The sequence below is a fragment of the Zalophus californianus genome, chromosome X (assembly GCF_009762305.2).
Source record: "Zalophus californianus isolate mZalCal1 chromosome X, mZalCal1.pri.v2, whole genome shotgun sequence".
NCBI lineage: Eukaryota > Metazoa > Chordata > Mammalia > Carnivora > Otariidae > Zalophus > Zalophus californianus.
Genome location: NC_045612.1, coordinates 70,471,883 through 70,490,182, shown reverse-complemented (window position 1 = coordinate 70,490,182; position 18,300 = coordinate 70,471,883). Strand labels below are relative to the sequence as shown.

The window sequence follows — 18,300 nt, the reverse complement described above, 5'->3', positions numbered from 1 at the left end:
CAAGGTGCCGGGAGCCTCCCCAGCTCTGCGTGCCTGCCGGCCTCTGCCAGCCTGAGTGAGTGCCTGGGCCTGGCTGCCCCTGGGAAGGAGTGGCCACATTCCTCTGCCCCAGGCCTGCGGGCTTGGACAGGCACTAGCTTCTGCTCCTGTGTAAAAAAAAAAAGAAGGACTGAAAAGAAGAGGAGATGAAGTAGAAGAGGGGGGACAAGATTAGTAATGGGGTAAGGGCCTTGGGAAATGAAAACTGAGAAGAACAGAGATAACAGGGCATCCTTGGGCACTCCAATCAGCTTCGGAGACTGTAGCCTTGGTTTCCTGTGCACACAAGGGGGTGGGGGAAGTTTTGGAGAGGGCCAAGAATTGGGTCCAGTTGAATTGATTCCCTACTTGATTTCCTGTTATTTATACGTAATGGGAAAACCACAGATACACAAACCAGTCCGGCCACCCGGCCGCTCAACTTGGGGACTTGTCTTCACAGCTCTGTGCCCATTCCAGCCTCTGGGGGATGTCATTCTGGGCCGTAGCCCTTGGAGGATTCGACTTCACAAGAACCCTAGGAGATCGACACTATCATCCCCACTTCATAGAGAATGGCATTGAGGCACAGAGAGCTGAAATGACAAGGTCGAGATCACCAAGCTGGGGTTCACAGCCAGCTCTGACTCACTCCGAAGGCCAAACTCTCCCCGTTAGGCTACCTGCTCTGCAGTCACTGTGTCTCTGCTTTCCTGTCTTCTAGAATGGCTCTTCTCCCGCTCCCATTGCAGTACATGATCACTGTGTGCAGCCAGGAGGCATGCATGGCTCAGACCGAGGGAGAGACCCAGAGCGGGGAGCCCAGGTAGGCGCTGTGGCAGGAATCTCCAGGGCCGAGGGGCAGGGCGGTAGAGGGCTGCAGCCTGGCCAAGACGACTCTGAGAAGTATTACCCAGGGAAGGGCACCGGGCTCAAAGGCAGGGAGGGAGAGAGGTGCTGGTGTAGGGGAGGAGGGGAAGCAGCGAGGCCGGCCAGGCCCTGGGCTATTCGGGTGTCAGCAGTGAAGCTAGAGGCCCTGGGAAGGTGTGAGGCTTTGTGGGGGGAAAGAAACTCCGCTTTAAGCATGTTTAGTTTAAGCTTGTTGGCAGAACATCCAAGTGGAAATAGTTTGCGCACAGCCAGGAATATAGGACTGGAAAGAAAGTGTGAGGTTGTGTCAAAAAGAGCAATCGGCAGAATGACTTTCAGCCAAACCGTGGGGAACTTTCCCTTGCCTCCCTCCACTGGCACAGAGAGGGGCTTTCTCTCCTTGAGGGCCCGGGACACTGGTTTTTCACCGCAGCTTTCCCTTCCTCTCCCCTCCTCGGCCCCTCCGGCCCAAGCAGCATCGTGGACACATGCTTTAAATCCCTAAAGGGCAGCATGAGGGGATCTCAGTCCATAAATTCCCCCACACCAGGGAGTGACAGGGGCCTCATCTCACTTAGCTAAATACATTTTGGCCAGGCCTGAAGCATGCCAGGCCCTCCCTAGTTTCACTTCAGCTTCTAGAACACAAGCCTTTGGGGGCTTGTTTGCTTTCCCTTTTCTGCCACCCGCCGCTCGGGCTAGTGGCGTCTCTTAGCTTACTTCATCCTTAAAAAGGGGAGGCCATTTCAATCTGGCCCTGCTCCCTGCACCATCGGGCTGAAACTGCTCCCTTACCTGAGCCCCGAAGTGATGTAGCAGCCCCTTGGCCCCCAATCTCATCTCCAGGCCAGGAACGCCTCCCTGTGCTCACCTCTCTTGGGCACCTGGGGCCCTGCCCTCCCAACCTCCCAATCCCGTCCCATCAGAGACCTCGTCATCCATCCACGGATCCCAGTTTCCCTGCAATCGGAGCCCCTGCTGGCATGGGGACGTCTCCCAGCTTGAACCACTAGCCCTGTGGCCTCTGTTGGCCCTTAACCCTGGGTCTGGGGTTGGCTCAGACAAACATGGCTGTGGACTCATCGACATGCTTAGGATTCATTTTGCGTGTATAACCTGGGGGCCCAGAAATATTTCCTCAGGTCCCCACAGCCACAGACACTTGCCCCCCTGGGGATCATTGATCAGAGCTGGAGACGGATGGAGGATCAGAGTACCTCAGGGGGTCAGCGTGCAGATTTCTGCCGCCAGCCATGAGGAGAGGCCCACAAGCCCAGGGACCTGAGACGTCTCCCCTGCCTGGACGGCGCCCCTCCACTAGCACGGACGGTCTCCTCATGCTAATCACAGAAAGGCACCTCCTCTGGGAGGCCTAATTAGAAACAGGTGCTGCTCCCTCTGGGCTTTACCGGCCCTCACCCCAGGGCACACGGCTTTGCATGAGGCACGCAAGCAAGCTGAATTTCAGGTGTCCCGTTCGGGGCACGCCCCGCATGAGCACACTCGTGGCCCGACAGGGAGATGAGCCCACATCACCACAGGCTCTGTGTTCCCACCGCAGCCCAGCGCTCCTAAGAACGCCAGCTCAGGGGAGGTTTTGCTTTCGTCCCTCTCTCTAGCTCTGATGAGAAACATCGACGGTTAACGCTTCCTGGACGCTTAGTAGGTGACAGACCCTCACTGTCCTTAGTGCTCCACGCTTCTCGCATCTAATCCCCACAACACTCTGACGTGGTAGGTGAGTCCTAGTCTTACCTAACTCCTATTTTGCCCATAGGGAAATTGAGGCACAGAGATATTGCGCAGCTGTGTGTTTTGGGCTGAGGATTCAAACCAGGCCCAGGGGCCCCAGACAGCCTGCTGTTGACCACTGGGCCTCACTGCCTCCTAAGAACAATACCCGCTGGGACCTGCCCCTTAGCGTTCAGAAAAGCCTCTCCTGTCCCTGAGCAAGGTTGATTCTCCTGCCTCCCCGGCCCCCCGCCCGTGTGAGCTGGTTGGTATTCTCAATTCCATTTTACAGATGTAGGAAGGAGGCGTGGAGAGGTGAGGCAAGCTTGCTGAGCTCACAGTACTAGCTGTTTTTGTCTCCCTTTCCTGCTCTGTAGCCCACCCCCACCCCCAGGTGTCTTGCCTTTCCTCACAGCTGAATGTCAGAGCTGGTGGGGACCGGAGAGACGCCCGCATTCGAACCCGTCACTGTTACCGAGCTGGGAGCTGGTGCTGCGTCGTGACCTGGATAGAGACTGGGGTGGGGAGAGACAGACAGACAGACAGGCTGAGAAGCACGGAATGTTGTCAATGGAGGGAGAAAGAAAGAATGAATGAGAGAGAGAGAGCGAGAGCGAGACCAAAAGAGCGTGAGAGTGAGCGTCTGGGAAGAAAACAAGGCAAGGAAAAGAAATCAAACGAGAAAGAAAAAGGCCCAAAGTGGGGTGAAGGCATAAGTGACCGGCCATCTGGAAGCAGCATCGAGCTTGGCGGGGGCGTGTGTTTGTGAAGCAGGGGAGCTAGACCGACAGGTGCGAGGGCCCAGCTGCTGCAAGCCAAGAACCTTCTGGGCCCAGCGCCCAACCAGAAAGAAGGCATGGCCCCTGCAAGAGACTTCTCCAGGGGGGCTTTTGGCTGAGGGACTAGAAGGGAGCTGCCCTTTCCTAGGGACAGACCCTCAGCGGGCCCAGTGGGCTTGTCTCTGAAGAGCTCCTTGGGGGGGTGGGGGTGAAGATTCCCACAGTTTGCCTGTTTCATGCATTTTCTTCAAACCTCTCCTGAGTGTTACCTTTGGAGTCTCAAATTTGGATGATTCCCTGCCATATTTGAATCCCAGGCCACCCGGCCCCATCCTTGCCTGAGGGGAATGAGTAAATGCTAACTCATGCTGCCATGGGCTGGAACGCGCAGTAGGAATAGGCAGGGAGGAGAAACCCGGCTGGCCATCCTCCCGTCCAACTTAAGGTAGGGCCTACTCTGATGTCGACAGCATGGGGCTCTGCCATCAGATGGACCTCAGTTCGAGCCCCAGGGCTGCCCCTTCCTAGCTGTGTGACCTTGGCCCAGTGACTTGAGCTCATCAGGCCTCAGTTTCCTCAGATGCGAAGTGGGGGAATTGAGAATGCCTACCTCAGGAGGCTGTCCCAGGGCTGAATGAGATAATGTCTGTGGCTATAAACTCTCAAGTGCCGTACACATGTGAGTGATTACTCTTCCCTGACCTCTGTTCCCTGCTGCTTAGGGGATGGAGTCCGCCTTCCAATCTGAGTCCAGTTCCAAGCCTGACTTCACCTCCTTGGCCCTGTTTTCCTCGTTGTCACATCTGACTCTGTGGGAAGTCAGGCCTCCCGACCCACCAGGGTGGGCTCAGGGCCGGCTGTTTATTTACTCCTGGGCGGTGGTTCTTATGGGCCACAAATGTGAGCTGAGGCCTTGCCGACGCGAGCAGCGCCCTGTTTGGGTCGGCAAGGCCTCAGCTGGAATGAAGGTGCCCCTTTGGCCCTCAGGGAGTTCCCAGTACGGTGTGGGAGATAGAAACACGCACATTAATAAGATCAAGCGGGAGATAGGAGGCGGTGACGTCCGAGCCGAGAACCGGCATTCACCAGGTGTGGAGGACAGTACGTGCAGAGAGTGATGGGTACCAGGCCGGCGCAGGATGGGGTTTGGTGAGGTCACGGGAGCCACACTTGGAGGCCACGGTAAGAAATTCAGCCCTGATATTGGGCTCACTGGCAGTGACCTGGGAAGATGTACATGGTACAATTTGTTACTCATTCCAGGCTCATCGCCTCGACCTTCTCCATCCGCCCTCCACCCCCACCAGCAAGCAGTCAAGCTGAGCCCTAAGCCTCCGGGAGAGATACCAGCCTGCTCCCCTGAACTCGGCCGAAGAAGGCACTCGATTCCCTGTCCTCTGCCACCCCCACCCCAGCTTCCCAAGCTCAATTATGGCAGCTCTCTGCTCACCCAGTTACTCAGGCCAAGAACCTTGCCTTCATCTTCTCTTTCTCTCTCACCTCATGTCCTACCGATCAGCAAAATCTGTGAGCTCTCTTTATTTTTTAATTATTTATTTTTAAAGACTTTAGTTATTTATTTGACAGAGAGAGGGAGACAGTGAGAGAGGGAACACACGCAGGGGGAGCAGGAGAGGGAGAAGCAGGCTCCCCGCTGAGCAGGGAGCCCGATGCGGGGCTCGATCCCAGGACCCTGGGGTTATGACACGAGCCGAAGGCCGACGCTCAACAACCGAGGCACCCAGGCGTCCCTGTGAGCTCTCCTTAAAATACATCCAGGATCCAAAACACTCCTCACGGCTTCCACAGCCACCACTCTGGGTCAAGCCACTGTCTTCTCTTCCCTAGGTCATTGCCACAGCCTGCTGACTGGTCTCTTGGCTCCCCACTCCTCTACAGACTGTTCCCCACACAGCACCCAGGTGCCCCTCTTTCCCTCAGCTTTAGGCACACTGGCCTCCCTGTCTCTAGGATTTGACTAGGTGGTTCCTGTCTCAGCTCTTTGCATTTGCTCTTCCCTCTGCCTGGAACACTCTTTCCTGGATAGCCATATGCCTTGTCACCTCCCTGCTTTAGGTCTTTCCTCAGTGGCACCTCCTCAAACGGGCCCTCCCTGGGCACTCTTTCTAAAATAGCAACCCTGGGGGTGCCTGGGTGGCTCACTGGGTTAGGCGTCTGCCTTCAGCTCAGGTCATGATCTCAGGGTCCTGGGATTGAGCCCCACGCCCGGCTCCCTGCTCAGTGTGGAGTCTGCTTCTCCCTCTCCCTCTGCTCCTACCCTCCCTTGTGCTCTCTCACTCTGTCTCTCTCTCTCTCAAATAAATAAAATAAAATAAATAAAACAGCAACCCCATCACTCTCAACATCTACCTTGCTTTATTTTTCTCCATGGCACTGATCACCGCTTGTCGTATTATATTTATTATTCATCTCCCTGGCTGGTCCACGAAGATAGGGATTTTGGCGTATTGTTCACTTCTGTGTCCCCAGTGACTAGTGCACTGCTGGGCACATAGGAGGCCGCCAATAAATAGCTGCTGGAGGAGGGAGAGGCTGAACCCAACAGCCCAGCTTCTGGACGTGGGAGAGAGACGTCGAATGAGAGGCAGGCGAGAGATGGCACAGGGATGTGCCAAATGGGCTCAGAAGTGGACCACGAAATAGATTCTGCGGAATATTCCTCAAAGGAGAAAAATATACGTGCGAAAGCCAGATGGAGGGTGGTAGAGGAGAGCTCAGTAACTCATGAAAGAGGGGGTAGGCTTGGAAGGCTGGAGGTTTTTCCCTCCCTCCAGCCTTCTAGGATCATGCCATGGAGCTGACTGGCACCTTCGGAGAGGCAGCCCAGCCTGGCGGTAAGGTCGCGGGGGCAGCGAGTGGGGCCACCCGCCTGGCAAAGGAGCGAGCCAGAGAGGACTGGTGTAGGCCTTGAGAAGTGATAGCTGTCCCTGCAGTATACAGCTGTAATTTGGGTAGTTTCTCTTCTGCTTGTGTTCATTTACACGCACATGTAAATGTCGCTGCCAGGCCCTAGTTCAACCCTCATTCTCGCTCTTATTCTGCCTTTATCACCATTTCCAACTAGTGTAAACCCATGTCTTCCATGACGCTACCAGCGTGATTCCCAACAGCATGTTTCTTTTTTTTTAAGATTTTATTTTTTTTATTTTTTAAAGATTTTTATTTATTTATTTGACAGAGAGAGAGACACAGCGAGAGAGGGAACACACGCAGGGGCAGAGGGAGAGGGAGAAGCAAGCTCCCCGCTGAGCTGGGAGCCCCATGTGGGGCTCAATCCCTGGACCCTGGGATCATGACCTGAGCCAAAGGCAGATGCTATAACTGATTGAGCAGCCCTGGCGCCCCTAAGATTTTATTTTTTTAAGTAATCTCTACACCCAACATGGGGCTCAAACTCACAACCCTGAGATCAAGAGTTGCATGCTTTACCGACTGAGCCAGCCAGGCGGCCCTGCTTTAAAGAAAAGGGCATTTGAGTGACTTCTGGGGGAAGATAGAATTGCTCTGAATGTCTAGCGCTAGCCTGGGAGCCTGGGAGAACCAGGAGGAGCTTACGGTTTCTGCTTTCCTTTTAACTCCTCACAACATTGACTGAGGTCCTAATATGTGCCAGTCGGGAGTGCTGACACCAAGAGATGGGAAAGGTCTCAGATGTAGTGGAAAAGACAGATTGTTAAATGACTTACTATTAAGCATAGACAAACATGCCCAACCTCACTAATAAAATCAGACAAGTGAAGATTCAAACAATGAGCTATCTTTACCTCTCGGATGGGCAAAAATGAATTTCTGGGGAGCAGTGGGAGCTGCCACGTTCATGCAATGTCCGTGGGACTGTGAATTGGGACAACACTTCCGGGGATCAAAATCTATCACGTTTCTGGGCGCCTGGGTGGCTCAATCATTAAGCGTCTGCCTTCAGTTCAGGGCATGATCTCAGGGTCCTGGGATGGAGCCCCGCATCGGGCTCCCTGCTCCGTGGGGAATCTGCTTCTCCTCCTACTCCCCCGGCTTGTGCTCTCTTGCTCGCTCTCTCTCTGACAAATAAATAAATAAAATCTTTAAAAAAATCTATCACGTTTCGTTGGTTTGTTTTTAATTGTGCACGCCCTTTGATCCAGCAGTTCCGCTTCAACAAATTCATCATAAGGAGGCAATGCAATGAATGCACAAGGGTGTAAGTGAAGAGGATCTTCACTGCAATGACTATTTTTTTTTGAGGCAAAATTCATATCCCACAAAATGAACCATTGTACAGTCAGTAATTCAGTGGCTATTGGTACATTTACAGTGTAGCGCAACCACCACCTCGACCTAGTTTCAAAACATTTTCATTATCGCAAAATAAAATCCATCGCGACTGAAGAGTTACTCTCCATTTCCCCCTCTGCCCCCGCCCTGGTGAAACCCAATCTGCTTTCTGTCTTTACCGGTTTGCTTATTCTGGATGTTTCATAGAAATGGAATCATACACTATGTGAGGTTTGGTGTCTCGCTTCTTTCACTTAGCATGACGTTTTTGAGTCCGGTAATATGTATCAGTACTTCATTCCTTTTTTAAAAAAATATTTTATTTATTTGACAGAGCGTACAAGCAAGGGGAGCAGGAGGCTCCCTGCTGAGCAGGGAGCTCACCCGATGTGGGGCTCGATCCCGAGACCCTAGGACCTAGGATCATGGCCTGAGCCGAAGGCAGACGCTTACCCAACTGAGCCACCCAGGCACCCCTCCTTCATTTCTTATTTTGGCTGAGTAATATTCTCTTGTATGCATATACCACCATTCATCCACTGATGGACATTTGAGTGCTTTCCCCTTTTTGGCTATTGTGAATAGAGATGTTATGACCATTCATGTGTAAGTATTTGAACATCTGTTTTCAATTCTTTTGGAGTATATACCTCGGACTGGGATTGGTGGGTCATATGGTAATTCTTTTTTTTTTTTTTTAAGATTTTATTTATTTATCTGAGAGAAAGAGAGAGAGAGAGAAACAGCATGAGAGGGGAGAGGGTCAGAGGGAGAAGCAGGCTCCACGCTGAGCCGGGAGCCTGATGTGGGACTCGATCCCAGGACTCCAGGATCATGACCTGAGCCCAAGGCAGTCGCTTAACCAACTGAGCCACCCAGGCGCCTGGTAATGCTTTTTTTAAAATATTTTATTTATTTGAGAGAGAGAATGTGAGCACAAGAGTGCGGGGGGAGGGGCAGAGGGAGAGGGAGAAACAGGCTCTGATCAAGGAGCTCCATCCCAGGACCCCGGGATCACGACCTGAGCAGAAGGCAGATGCTTAACCGACTGAGCCAGCCAGACTCCACTCATATGGTCATTTCATGTTTGACTTCTTGAGAACTGCCAGACTGGTTTTCCTAGCGGCTGCACCAGTTTACCTCCCCACAGCAATGCATGAGGGTTCCATTTTCTCTGAATCCTTGTGGACTTTTGGTATTTTCTGTTTTAAAAACCTGTTACAGCCATCCAAATAGCAAAACACTGGCAAGTCATTGTGGTTTTGATTTGAATTTCCCTAATGACTAATGATGTGGAGTATTGTTCATTTGTATATCTTCTTTGGAGAAATGCTTAATCGAGTTCTTTGCCCATTTTTCGAGTGGGTTATGTGTTTTTTTGTTGTCGTTGAGTTTTTCATATATTCTGGATACTAGATCCTCATCAGATATATGATTTGCAAATATTTCACCTATTCTTTGCGTTGTCTTCTCACTTTCTTGATAATGTCCTGTGCAGCACAGAAGTTTTTAATTTTGATGAAGTCCAATGTATTTATTTTTCCTTCTGTTGCTTCTGCATTTGGTGTCAGACCTAGGAATCCATTGCCAAACCCAAGTTCATGAAGATTTACCCCTGTGTTTTCTTCTAAGAGTTTTATGGTGTTGGCTCTTACGTAGGTCTATGATCCATTTTGAGATGATTTTTGTATTTGGTATGACGTAGGTGTCCCACTTTATTCTTTTGTGCTGGAAATCCAGTTGTCCCAGTACTCTTTGTTGAAGAGACTGTTGTTTTCCCCCAAGGAAATGGACTTGGCACCTTTGTCTAAAATCATTTGGCTGTAGATGCATTGGTTTATTTCTCTACTCTCAATTCTGTTGTACTGATCTATATATATCCATACTCAATGCCAGTAACACACTGTTTGGATTACTGTAGCTTTGTAGTAAGCTTTGAAATTAGAAAGTGTGAAAACTCCAACTTAGTTCTTTTTCAAGACTGTTTTGGCTATTCAGGGTCCCTTGAGATTCCATATGAATTTCAAGATAGATTTTCCTATTTCTGCAAAAAAGTCATCAGAATTGCATTGAGTCTGTGGGTCACTCCAGGCAGTATCAACACTGTAGCAAAATGAAATCTTCCAATCCATGAACACAAGTGTCTTTCCATTTCTTTGTGTCTTCTTTTTTAAATATTTTTTTAAAGATTTTATTTATTTATTTGAGAGAGAGAATGAGATAGAGAGCACGAGAGGGGAGAGGGTCAAAGGGAGAAGCAGACTCCCCGCCGAGCAGGGAGCCCGATGTGGGACTCAATCCTGGGGCTCCAGGATCATGACTTGAGCCGAAGGCAGTCACTTAACCAACTGAGCCACCCAGGCACCCTTCTTTAATTTCTTTTAACAACATTTTTCAGGCTTTGGTATACAAGTCTTTCCTAAGTATTTTATTCTTTTGGATGCTATTGTGAGTAGAATTGTTTCCTTCATTTCCTTTTCAGATTGTTCACTGATAAAGAAACAAAGCTGATTTTTGTCTGTTAAACTTGTACCCTGCACTTATGCTGAATTTGTCTATTAGCTCTAGTAGTTTTGTTTTTTTAAAAAAGATTTTATTTATCTATTTGAGAGAGAGAGAGCGCACAAGCAGGGGGAGCAGCAGAAGCAGAGGGAGAAGCAGACTCCCCACTGAGCAGGGAGCCCAACATGGGACTTGATTCCAGGACCCTGAGATCATGACCTGAGCCGAAGGCAGATGCTTAACCGACTGAGCCACCCAGGTGCCCCTGTTTGTTTGCTTTTGCAGTGTTTCTACTTGTGAGGAAAAATGAGACATTCAGCATTAGGGGACAGGTTAAACAAATTTTGGAGCCATCCATGTAATGTGATCACTTAAAGGGATCAGATGTGTCATACTTTTTGGCATGTCTGTGAAATATGTCATAATAAAAGATGAACAAGGTAGCTCATTGTGGATTGGTATGGGAAGTTGTCCATGGAATATAATGAAGTGAGAAAAATCAGGTTACCAAACAGTGTGTTTTCATGCATATAAAAGTCAAATGATTGTATATGTATAATGCCCAGCTCCATGGGGACAGGGATTGTTGCCTGTTTTGTCCACAGATACAGTACATAGTGGGTGCTCAATAAATATTTATGGAATAAATGAAAAAAGTCTGGAAAGATAAACACTGAACTCTAATAGTGGTTCTAGCTGAGGCATAGGGTTAAGAAGGAGCCCTTATCTACATTGTTTGAATGTTTTTACCACAAAAATGTATTGCAAAAAACTTTCCATCACACACACACACACACACACACACACACGCACGCACGCACACACACACACTCCCATTCTCTTTCTCACCAGGTAAATGGTAAGGAGAAAGGCACTGTGGGTCAAGGGAGGAAGGCTTTAGGACTCCAACTGAGGTAAACAGAGGCTTCTCATAGGTAGCCACTCTGGAGCAGGACCTCAGCGGGCTCGTTTCTTCTTGTCCCAGCAGCTAGCGTGATCTTTTTAACATGCAAATCTGATCAGGCCACTCTAGCTTAAAACTCTCTCATGGCTCCCTTACCCACAGGTTCTAGTCTAGCCTCCCCCGCCCGGCATAGGAGGCCCTTTATGATCTGGCTCCTGATACTTTACTTCCTTTCACTTGCTAATGCTGATCTCACCTTTTTATTATAGAAATTAAAAAACACACGAAAGCCGAGAGAATAGTGTATTCAATCTCCATGTGTCCATTAAATCAGCTTCGACAATTATCAACAGTTTTCAGTTTGTTTTATTCCTTTCCACCCACCACTCACTGCCTTACGCGCATACGTTTCCCCCTTTTGGAGTATTTTTAAATAAGCCGTAGATATAGTCTTTCACCTGCAAATACTCCACTGTGAATCTCTAACAGATGAGGACTTAAATATATAAGTACCATGCTGTGGTCGTACTTAACAAGATCATCAATAATTTCTCTTTTACAGGCCTCTCTCTTTTAAAAAAATCTTTATTATTGAAATATAGTTGACATACAATGTTATATTAGTTTCAGGTGTGCAACATAGCGATTCGACGATTCTATACATTACTCAATGCTCACCATAAGAACAGTAGTTACCATCTGCCACCATACAATGTTATGACAATATCATTGACTATATTCCCTGTGCCGTACTTTTCATCTCTGTGACTTATTTCTTTTATAACTGGAAGTTTGTACCTCTTCATCCCCTTCACCTATTTCACCCATCCCCTCACCCCCTTCCCCCCTGGCAACCACCAGTTTGTTCTCTGTATCTATGAGACTGTTTCTGTTTTTCCTTTGTTTGTTTGTTTGTTTAGATCCCGCATATAAGGGAGATCATATGGTATTTGCCCTTCTCTGACTTATTTCACTCAACCTAACACCCTCTAGGCCCAACCAGGTGGTGGCAAATGGCAAGATCTCATTCTTTTTGATGGCTGAGTACTGTTCCTTTGTACATATATACCACATCTTTATCCATTCATCAATCAGTGGACGCTCTGGGTTGCCTCCATAGCTTGGCTATTGTGACTAATGCTGCAATAAGCATAGGGGCGCATGCATCTTTTTGAATTAATGTTTCTGTTTTCTTTGGGTAAATACCCAGTAGTGGATTTACTGGGTCATATAATATTTCTTTTGTTAAAAAGATTTTTATTTATTTATTGAGAGAGAGAGAGAGAATGGTAGAGAGAGAGCATGAGACGAAGGTCAGAGGGAGAAGCAGACTCCCCGCCGAGCAGGGAGCCCGATGCGCGACTCCATCCCGGGACTCCAGGATCATGACCTGAGCCGAAGGCGGTCGCCCAAACAACTGAGCCACCCAGGCACCCTATAATATTTCCCTATTTTTACTTTTTCGAGGAACCACCATACTGTTTTCCACACTGGCTGCACCAATGGACATTCCCACCCACAGTGCATGAGGGTTCCCTGTTTTAAAAATATAAATATCCTCCCCAACACTTGTTATTTCTTGGCTTTTTGATACTTGCCATTTTGACTGCCATGAGGTGATACTTCATTGTGGTTTTGATTTATGAGTAATTTCTTAACATCACCTAGTCCATGTCCAAATTTCTCCTATTGTCTTTTTTAAAATATATTTTTAAAAAGAGTTTATTTATTTGACAGAGAGCAGGAGAGACAGCGAGAGAGGGAACACAAGCAGGGAGAGAGGCAGAGGGAGAGGGAGAAGCAGGCTTCCCGCTGAGCAGGGAGCCTGATGCGGGACTCGATCCCAGGACCCTGAGATCATGCCCTGGACCGAAGGCAGACGCACGACTGAGCCACCCAGGCAACCCTCTCCTGTTGTCTTAAAGATACCTTTTTACAATAGGTTTGCTCCAGTACTGCCTAATATTCTGTGTTTCAACAACACTAAAGTACTTGTCACTTTATGTGCTGTTGCCTGGAATGCCTGCCCCCGGCGCCTAGCCTTAGATCGGCTTGAGTGTCATCACGTCTCTGTGGCCTTCATGATTGCCACAGTCTGGATCGCCTCTCTCTCCTCCATGTCCCATAATACCCAGGATAAAAGGCGCTGCTCTGTCTTAGGACATCGTTCCCCCATTCCAGAGGTGTGTATTGAGAATTACCATGGTACCATGCTGGGCACTGGGGCTACAGCAATGAAACTGCCAAAGTTCCCACCCTCCTAGTGTGTAGGAATAAATTAAAAAATGAGTAAGATAATGATAAATGGTATAAAAATAATTTTTTTTTTTGGAATAGTGAGGGCAAGGCAGCTACACTAGATGAGGTAGCTGGTGTGTTTTACCGAGGTAATGACATGGGGCTGAGAATGAAATGAGGGGGAGCCAGTCTGGGGAAGATCTGGGCATTCCAGGCAGAAGGACGGGCGTGGGCAGAGATCCTGAGGTGAAGGGCCCCTGTCTTGAAAGGCTCTATTTATGTCTGTCTTTACCTCTGCATCTGTAGATCTCATCCTTTTGAGGAATCATAGAAACCTCCCTTGAGTGGGGCATCTGGGTGGCTCAGCCCGTGAGGTTCCCGACTCTGGATTTCAGCTCAGGTCGTGGTCTCCGGGTTGTGGTCCTGGGGTCGTGGGATGGAGCCCCGCGTCGGGCTCCATAGTCAGCGCAGGGTCTGCTTGGGACGCTCTCTCTCCCTCTGCCCCTCCCCCTGCTCACACGTGCATGCACGCTCTCTCTCTCTCTCAAATTAAATAAATAAAATCTTAAAAAAAAAAACCTTGAGTGTTGAGAATCTGAAAATGAGCTATGGCTCCTCGTCCCAGAAGAATGTGCAAATGCCTAGCCACACAAATTTGCATCCTATTTCCTTATAATTCCTACAGCCAGGGAATTTCAGGAAAATTTCCTACCCAGACTGGGTTCACCTTCAGGGCAGAAACAGTGTCTACTACTGATATCTAATACGTGCTCTACCACGTGCTTTTCCTTCATTATCTCTTTGATCCCTTGAAACCTCCCCATGCTGTAGGCACAGGTATTATCCCCATTTGATAGATGAGGAGATAAGGCTCAGAGGCCGTGAGTTACTTGGCCACTGTCACAGAGCCCATGAGGGACAGGGAGGGGACTTAAACTCAGGTGCTCTGAAGGGGAAGGCGAGACCCAGGTGAGCCTGGGGGCCCAGCACTGAGCAGGAGGTTTGGAGACTGGTCCTGAGCAAAGGCTGGGGAGAAGGAGCTGCTGGAGCCTCCCGGGTCGGGGCTTAGAGATGTTAAAATCTGCTCGGTCTAGATGGCTGTTTGCTTTGCTTCTTGCCCTTCCTTCTCCTCTTCTTCCTCCTTCTTCCTCCTTTTTTTTTTTTTGAATGACAATATTTGATTTTCTTATAAAGAAGTCTTTCGGCCTTAGAAAGAGTCTTTTAAATATAGAATTGGAAATATAGTGCTCTCTCTGTGACAGCTCACAATGAATACAGCAGAGGCAGAGGCCCCCCCCCCAAAGGGAAACTGGCTGGGGATTTTTCCGTTGGCTTTAAAAAAAAATTATTTATTTACTTTTTTTGGACCAGGTAATGCATTCACATGGTTCAAAAATCAAAAGGTACAAAAAGGAACACAGTGCAAGTCTCTCTCGTCCCCCCGCCACCTGCCACCTGGTTTCCCTGCCTGGAGGCAACTGAGGTGCCCCAGTTTCTTGTGTATCTTTCCAAAGATGTTTTATGCAAATATAGGCATATCCAATACATACATACATATACATACATACATACATACATATATATAATTTCTTTCTTTAAATGGTTCTTTTCTTAACCCTTGAGTTGCAGACACAGACACTCTTCTGTCTCTTGTCTCTCTGGCCCCTGTGCATGCCTTGGAGATAGTGGAGGCCCGCGGGGATCCTGGGAGCACTGGGTTTTCCTCAGTTTCCAGGCCCATTTTCATGGCAGACCCCTGCACACAACGCTTTAGAGACTTTTCAAAGTCCTTCCATCTGTGATAATTCACCAAGCACTCACGATGGCCCAGGCGCTGTAGAAATTCTTTGCCCCACTTTCCGGGCGAGGAAACAGACCCAGAAGGGAGTCGAGTAACTTGCTGAAAAGCACACAACTAATGTCCTTGTGTGGGGAGGGCCGGGAAGCAGTGCGGGGCTTGGTCCAGCTTGGACTTTGGAAGCAAGAAGAAAGTTGTTTACTCCCAAGTCACAGTTTAAAAATATTTCGGTGGCGCTAGGTGTGGGGCAGTGGCGGGGGGGGCGGGGGGCGAAGTGAGGAAATTCGCGGTTTCAGCCGGGCTTGCTTCCTGGCTCTGCCACTTACAACCGGGTAAGTTACTTCACAGTTTGTAGCCTCAGTTTGCTGATCTAGAAAGTGGGGATGATAATACCCACCCGGCGGGGTGGAGAGGGACAGAGCGTAAAAGACAGCGATCTATAAAATAGAGCCGATTCCGATGCTTGCTTTGCATTATTATTATGGTTATTCTGACCGCTCCTTGTGGGCGGTTCCTGAAGGGAAGGCAGGCTCACACCGGGTACAAAGCTGCCCTGCCTTCAAGCCACCAAACCTAAAAAAACCCTCTCTGGCCTAGTGAATTGTAAATCGGGAGCCCTCCAGCCTGGCCCCTCTTCCTTGCTAGCTCAGAACCTCCTGGGTGGTTAGAACAGCCCCGGGGCCTGAGCACAAACTATTCCTCAGTGGGTGTCTTGAATTTACTTTGATCTGTAACTTTCCCTGCAGATCAATTCTTTTTTTTTTTTAAAGTTTGTTTTTCCAATTATAAAACTAGAATGTGCTGACAAGAGAAAATTTGGAAAATATTGAAAAAGGAGAAGGAACAAAAATGAAACCAATCTTTACACCTTCCTCCTCCACAGAAGCCCACTTCGGTAAATATTTTGGTGTATTTCCTTCAAGTCTTTTTTACCCTTAGGCACTTATGATAATTCTTAGCAGAGCAATTCTTTCTCTTTTCTTTTCTTTTTTTTTCTTTACAGCTTTCCTAAGGTATAATTGTTATACCAAAAGTGGCACATATTAAATGTGTACAATTTGGGGGACGCCTGGGTGGCTCAGATGTTTGGGCATCTGCCTTCGGCTCAGGTCATGATCTCAGGGTCCTGGGATCGAGCCTCGGATCGGGTTCCCAGCTGGCGGTGAGTCTGCTTCTCCCTCTCCCTCTGCCTCTCCCCTTGCTTGTACTCTCTCTCTCTCTCTGTGTGTCTCAAATGAATAAATAAGGGATCTTTTAAACCATGTGTACAATTTGATGACTTTAGACTGTAGGCAGCAACTCTGCTTGCTGGCTTTGTGAATGCTGTGCCCACCTTTGGGTATTTCAATTTTGATTTTCATTTCTTAAAGATATTATTTATTTATTTGAGAGAGAGAGAGAGAGAGAGAGAGAGAGAGAGAAACAGCATGAGAGGGGAGAAGGTCAGAGGAAGAAGCAGGCTCCCCGCTGAGCCAGGAGCCTGATGTGGGACTTGATCCTAGGACTCCAGGATCATGACCTAAGCCGAAGGCAGTCGCTTAACCAACTGAGCTACCCAGGCACCCGGGATTGTTTTCTTTTTAAAAAGATTTTGTTTTGGAAGTAATCTCTACACCCAACGTGGGGCTTGAACTCATAACCTCGGGATTACGAGATTATGAGTCACACGCTCATTCACCCCGAGCCTGCAAGGGGCCCTAGGCCTAATCTTTTCAACAAGAATCAGGTGAGTGTGGTGCCCTGTCAGGAGCAGGCCTGGCCCCTGGGAGGCCTCTGGGAGGCCCCTGGGAGGCCCTGAGGGGGTCAGTGCTCAAGCTTGCTCTGGGGCACTCGGTCAGGGCTGGGGCTCAGTTGGCAGTGCCAGGCACAGCGAGAAGATGGCACAGGCTGTCCACTGCGGAAAAGTTCCTTTTCGTTCAGGTCCGTTCCCCTTGAACGGAAACTAGAGCACCAGCATTTACCACTTTCCTGGGTGGTTGCCTCTCGGGGGTGAGGCCTTCCAGGAATTTGGGGTGACAGCTTTGGAGGTGGATCCCCTGGAAAGGCTTGGGATAGGGGAGCCTGCCACCAGACCAAGCAAGCCTGTGAGACAACAAACCCTGCTGGGTGGTCTCCCGTAGGCTAGGAATTCGGAGTTCCCATTTTGCCTTCCTTGGCCTCCCCCTACCCCCAACTGCCCCGTTCAGTGCCTCCCTCCTCTTCTTCTTCTTTTTTTAATCCCCTTTCTTTTTGGTATAAGTAAAACTGCCCTTAAGCTGAGAATGTATAATTAGAATAGTGGGCATTTGGAGTGACTGGTATTCCCAGCCAACCAGGCGCCCCGATGCTGTTTAATAAAAGCTTGGTTATTCCCATCCCGGATCCGGTCAAGGCTTTTTCCACTCCCTTCTGCGGAATGCCCATCCCCCTCTCAGAGGCCTGGAGAAATACAACTCACCCTAGGAGAGGCCTGGCTCAAATATCACCCCCTTTGAAACGCTCCGGGATGCTGTCCTGGCTGGGCGAGTTGCTCTTTCCTCGATGCTCCCCCAGCTCTGGATTCATGTTGGTGGCAGAGCACGAAAGGGGGTGGTATCTGGTTCTTCCCTTCCTTTGCCCTGCCTGGGAGTTCCTAGATGGCTAGGATGGGGCTGTGTCCTTGTCTCAGACCCCAGTCCCGGTAATTGGAGGAGCTTCATAGATATCCCGGGAATCAAGTGATGAGATCATGATGTTTTGATGTCCCTTCTGCTTCCTCATCTCCCTGGTTATTCTTCGTCCCCATTTTGCCACCTTCTCTTCCTCTCGCCCCCAGATGACAGTACCAACTGGATCCTGTTTTCATCAAGTGTGCCGATCATCTACACACCATGGGGGAAATATCCTTGCTGTCCATTAAAACGCCTCTCCTTAGATCTGCAGGCCACCTACGCTTCCCATCCCTGACTCGCTCCCCAGGCGGGGGATGGCTCCTCCCCAGGGTGCCAGAGCGCCCTCTTCTTGGTTGCAGTGTCTGTATTCCCATGAGGCCTGGATGGGCCCCAGCACAGGACAGAGCTTGGCCGTGTGTCACCAGGACTTGGTAGGGCCACCCTAGTTCCTCCGTGAGGGCGGGTGGGTGGTGGTGGGGGTTCGTGGGGGATCCAGTGCTCAGAGTCAGCTTCCATGGAAGCAGCAGTGTTATTCTCGATGCTTCGGTGAGAGGAAAT

The 18,300-nt window shown here is 49.3% G+C and overlaps 1 long non-coding RNA gene across 3 annotated transcripts; it reads left to right on the top strand.

Annotated features, from left to right (window-relative positions):
- Positions 1-691: 691 nt before the first annotated feature.
- Positions 692-18,188, top strand: LOC113930968. Of its 3 annotated transcripts, none has more exons than XR_003522638.2 (3): positions 692-844; positions 2,508-2,626; positions 17,907-18,188. It is a non-coding gene; the product is annotated as an uncharacterized LOC113930968 (long non-coding RNA). The 3 variants fall into 3 exon arrangements; XR_003522637.1 differs by lacking the exon at positions 17,907-18,188 and adding an exon at positions 4,662-5,036 and having other exon boundaries at positions 2,508-2,622; XR_003522636.1 differs by lacking the exon at positions 17,907-18,188 and adding an exon at positions 4,662-5,036.
- Positions 18,189-18,300: the final 112 nt, after the last annotated feature.